Source organism: Dama dama, chromosome 28, assembly GCF_033118175.1.
Source record: "Dama dama isolate Ldn47 chromosome 28, ASM3311817v1, whole genome shotgun sequence".
Lineage (NCBI taxonomy): Eukaryota > Metazoa > Chordata > Mammalia > Artiodactyla > Cervidae > Dama > Dama dama.
Window position 1 is genome coordinate 23,512,872 of NC_083708.1, and position 6,000 is coordinate 23,518,871.

The window sequence follows — 6,000 nt, forward strand, 5'->3', positions numbered from 1 at the left end:
ATATTAAAAGCAGCAAGGGAAAAACAACAAATAACACACAAAGGGATTCCCATAAGGTTAACAGCTGATCTATCAATAGAAACCCTCCAGGCCAGAAGGGAATGGCAGGACGTACTGAAAGTAATGAAAGAGAATAACCTTCAACCTAGATTATTGTATCCAGCAAGGATCTCATTCAGATATGAAGGAGAATTCAAAAGCTTTACAGATAAGCAAAAGCTGAGAGAATTCAGCACCACCAAACCAACTCTTCAACAAATGCTGAAGGATCTTCTCTAGACAGGAAATGCAGAAAGGCTGTGTAAACGTGAATCCAAAACAACAAAATAAATGGCAACGGGACCACACCTATCAATAATTACCTTAAATGTAAATGAGTTGAATGCCCCAACCAAAAGACAAAGATTGGCTGAATGGATACAAAAACAAGACCCCTATATATGCTGTCTACAAGAGACCCACCTCAAAACAAGAGACACATACAGACTAAAAGTGAAGGGCTGGAAAAAAATATTTCATGCAAACGGAGACCAAAAGAAAGCAGGAGTCACAATACTCATATCAGATAAAATAGACTTTCAAATAAAGGCTGTGAAAAGAGACAAAGAAGGACACTACATAATGATCAAAGGATCAATCCAAGAAGAAGATATAACAATTATAAATATATATGCACCCAACATAGGAGCACCGCAATATGTACGCCAAACACTAACGAGTATGAAAGAGGAAATTAATAGTAACACAATAGTAGTGGGAGACTTTAATACCCCACTCACAACTATGGATAGATCAACTAAACAGAAAATTAACAAGGAAACACAAACCTTAAATGACACAATGGACCAGCTAGACCTAATTGATATCTATAGGACATTTCACCCCAAAACAATCAACTTCACCTTTTTTTCAAGTGCACACGGAACCGTCTCCAGAATAGATCACATCCTGGGCCATAAATCTGGTCTTGGAAATTTCAAAAAAATTGAAATCATTCCAGTCATCTTTTCTGACCACAGTGCAGTAAGATTAGATCTCAATTACAGGAAAAAAAATTGTTAAAAATTCAAACATGTGGAGGCTAAATAACACGCTTCTGAATAACCAAGAAATCATAGAAGTCAAAAAAGAAATCAAAATATGTATAGAAATGAATGAAAATGAAAACACAACAACCCAAAACCTATGGGACACTGTAAAAGCAGTGCTAAGGGGAAGGTTCGTAGCATTACAGGCTTACATCAAGAAACAAGAAAAAAGCCAAATAAATAACCTAACTCTACACCTAAAGCAATTAGAGAAGGAAGAAATGAAGAACCCCAGGGTTAGCAGAAGGAAAGAAATCTTAAAAATTAGGGCAGAAATAAATGCAAAAGAAACTAAAGAGACCATAGCAAAAATCAACAAAGCTAAAAGCTGGTTTTTTGAAAAAATAAACAAAATTGACAAACCATTAGCAAGACTCATTGAGAAACAAAGAGAGAAGAACCAAATTAACAAAATTAGAAATGAAAATGGAGAGATCACAACAGACAACACTGAAATACAAAGGATCATAAGAGACTACTACCAGCAGCTCTATGCCAATAAAATGGACAACTTGGATGAAATGGACAAATTCTTAGAAAAGTATAACTTTCCAAAACTGAACCAGGAAGAAATAGAAGATCTTAACAGAGCCATCACAAGCAAGGAAATCGAAACTGTAATAAAAAATCTTCCAGCAAACAAAAGCCCAGGACCAGATGGCTTCACAGCTGAATTCTACAAAAAATTTAGAGAAGAGCTAACACCTATCCTACTCAAACTCTTCCAGAAAATTGCAGATGAAGGTAAACTTCCAAACTCATTCTATGAGGCCACCATCACCCTAATTCCAAAACCAGACAAAGATGCCACAAGAAAAGAAAACTACAGGCCAATATCACTGATGAACATAGATGCAAAAATCCTTAACAAAATTCTAGCAAACAGAATCCAACAACATATTAAAAAAATCATACACCATGACCAAGTGGGCTTTATCCCAGGAATGCAAGGATTCTTTAATATCCACAAATCAATCAATGTAATACACCACATTAACAAATTGAAAGATAAAAACCATATGATTATCTCAATAGATGCAGAGAAAGCCTTTGACAAAATTCAACACTCATTTATGATTAAAACTCTCCAGAAAGCAGGAATAGAAGGAACATACCTCAACATAATAAAAGCTATATATGACAAACCCACAGCAAGCATTATCCTCAATGGTGAAAAATTGAAAGCATTTCCCCTGAAATCAGGAACAAGACAAGAGTGCCCACTCTCACCACTACTATTCAACATAGTGTTGGAAGTTTTGGCCACAGCAATCAGAGCAGAAAAAGAAGTAAAAGGAATCCAGATAGGAAAAGAAGAAGTGAAACTCTCGCTGTTTGCAGATGACATGATCCTCTACATAGAAAACCCTAAAGACTCTTCCAGAAAATTACTAGAGGTAATCAATGAATATAGTAAAGTTGCAGGATATAAAATTAACACACAGAAATCCCTTGCATTCCTATATACTAACAATGAAAAAACAGAAAGAGAAATTAAGGAAACAATACCATTCACCATTGCAACAAAAAGAATAAAATACTTAGGAGTATATCTACCTAAAGAAACAAAAGACCTATACATAGAAAACTATAAAACACTGATGAAAGAAATCACAGAGGACACAAACAGATGGAGAAACATACCGTGTTCATGGATTGGAAGAATCAATATTGTCAAAATGGCTATTCTACCCAAAGCAATCTATAGATTCAATGCAATCCCTATCAAGCTACCAACGGTATTTTTCACAGAACTAGACCAAAGAAGTTCACCATTTGTATGGAAATACAAAAAACCTCGAATAGCCAAAGTAATCTTGAGAAAGAAGAATGGAACTGGAGGAATCAACCTGCCTGACTTCAGACTCTACTACAAAGCCACAGTCATCAAGACAGTATGGTACTGGCACAAAGACAGAAATATAGATCAATGGAACAGAATAGAAAGCCCAGAGATAAATCCACGAACCTATGGACACCTTATCTTTGACAAAGGAGGCAAGGATATACAATGGCAAAAAGACAACCTCTTTAACAAGTGGTGCTGGGAAAACTGGTCAACCACTTGTAAAAGAATGAAACTAGAACACTTTCTAACACCATACACAAAAATAAACTCAAAATGGATTAAAGATCTAAATGTAAGACCAGAAACTATAAAACTCCTAGAGGAGAACATAGGCAAAACACTCTCTGACATAAATCACAGCAAGATCCTCTATGACCCACCTCCCAGAATGTTGGAAATAAAAGCAAAACTAAACAAATGGGACCTAATGAAACTTAAAAGCTTTTGCACTACAAAGGAAACTATAAGTAAGGTGAAAAGACAGCCCTCAGATTGGGAGAAAATAATAGCAAATGAAGCAACAGACAAAGGATTAATCTCAAAAATATACAAGCAACTCCTGCAGCTCAATTCCAGAAAAATAAATGACCCAGTCAAAAAATGGGCCAAAGAACTAAACAGACATTTCTCCAAAGAAGACATACAGATGGCTAACAAACACATGAAAAGATGCTCAACATCACTCATTATCAGAGAAATGCAAATCAAAACCACAATGAGGTACCATTACACACCAGTCAGGATGGCTGCTATCGAAAAGTCTACAAGCAATAAATGTTGGAGAGGGTGTGGAGAAAAAGGAACCCTCTTACACCGTTGGTGGGAATGCAAACTAGTACAGCCACTATGGAGAACATTGTGGAGATTTCTTAAAAAACTAGAAATAGAACTGACATATGACCCAGCAATCCCACTTCTGGGCATACACACTGAGGAAACCAGATCTGAAAGAGACACGTGCACCCCAATGTTCATTGCAGCACTGTTTATAATAGCCAGGACATGGAAGCAACCTAGATGCCCATCAGCAGATGAATGGATAAGGAAGCTGTGGTATATATACACCATGGAATATTACTCAGTCATTAAAAAGAATTCATTTGAATCAGTCCTAATGAGATGGATGAAACTGGAGCCCATTATACAGAGTGAAGTAAGTCAGAAAGATAAAGAACATTACAGCATACTAACACATATATATGGAATTTAGAAAGATGGTAATGATAACCCTCTATGCAAAGCAGAAAAAGAGACACAGAAGTACAGAACAGACTTTTGAACTCTGTGGGAGAATGTGAGGGTGGGATGTTTTGAAAGAACAGCATGTATATTATCTATGGTGAAACAGATCACCAGTCCAGGTGGGATGCATGAGACAAGTGCTCGGGCCTGGTGCACTGGGAAGACCCAGAGGAATCGGGTGGAGAAGGAGGTGGGAGGGGGGATCGGGATGGGGAATACGTGTAAATCTATGGCTGATTCATATCAATGTATGACAAAACCCACTGGAAATAAATAAATAAATAAAAGAAAATGCTGGTGGGGGTTTTGGTAGGTGTACCCCCCTTTTTCCAGGACCCCCAGTACCCCCAGAGTAACCCAGAGTAGAGAGTCCCGCATTGTTCTGAGGTTGGGGTGAAGGGGGTGTGGCGGACAACCAACCTCGTGGGTCTCGTCCGGATGGAGCTGGTAGCCAGGTCAGGGTGTCCCAAGGGAATAGCACCCCAGGAGTAGGAAGCAGATGGCTAGGTATATAAGGGCCAGGGACAATCGAATATTGGAGGACCAATCGCGGGGGGGCTGTGGCCGCTAATCCAATGGCAAAAAGTATGGCCAGAGCTGTGATTGTTAGCAGCCACAGTGGGTGATGCCAGGTCAGCATTGGATATTGGGATGTGGTCCCTCAATTATTTTGGGATTGATGATAGAGGGGTTCGGGTGATGGTCAGTTTGGTCGGCCCCGTGAGGGTGAAGCGGTAGGAGTAATTGGGAGGAGGGGCCTGGGCCGGGGCCACCCCTGTCTCTGGGAGACCCGGGGGAGCTCGTTTGAGCCGGGTCAGGTGATACCAGGGCTCGTGTCCCAGAACTTTGGCTGCCCTGGGAGTGGTGAGGATTACAGTATGGGGCCCCGTCCAGCGAGGTTGTAGCGGGCGAGGACTCAAGGCTTTTAGCAGTACCTGATCTCCTGGGGCCAGAGGCTGAGTTGGCCCCTCGTCGTCTGTCGGTTGTGGCAGGACCCGGTCTGCATGTTCTCTCAGCAAGGATCGTAGGAAGGAGAAGAGGGGGAGGTACCCCGCGAGTGGGGGAGCCTCTCCCTCTGGGAGGTGAGTCAGGAGATAGGGTCTGCCGTAGAGCAGTTCAAAAGGGGTCAAACCTGTTTTGGAGTGTGGTGTGGTGCGAATGCGAGTGAGCGCCAGAGGAAAGAGGTCGACCCAAGACAGCCGCAATTCTGAGGCAAGCTTGGTCAGGTGCATCTTGATGCCGTTCACCCACTCTACTTTGCCCGACGATTGGGGCCGATAGGGGATGTGGAGATGCCAGTCGATGCCCAGGGCCGTAGCCACCTGCTGGGAGATCTGTGAGATGAATGCAGGCCCATTGTCAGACTGGAGAGAGTTTGGCAACCCAAATCTGGGAATGAGATGGGTCGTCAAGACCTCTGCCACCGCCGCTGCCGTCTCTCGGGCGGTGGGGAAGGCTTCGACCCATCCTGAAAAGGTGTCCACCAAGACCAGCAGATAGTGGTAGGTTTGATGTCTGGGCATGTGGGTGAAGTCTATCTGCCAATCTTGTCTGGGCATATGTCCCCTTAGCTGGTGAGTCTCCTGTGGGGATCGGAGTCCTCCTTGAGGAGAGGTGGAAGCACATGTTAGGCAGGAGCGGTGGACAGCATATATGGTCTGTCTGAGATGTAGGGAAGAAAAGACAGGGCTGAGAAAGGAAAAGAGAGCCCTTGGCCCGATGTGGAGGGTATTGTGGATTTGGGATATTATGGCCTTAGCCTGGCGCTCAGGAAGCACTGGTTTATTACAGAGTAGTATCCATCCCGACGGGTGCCTCTGA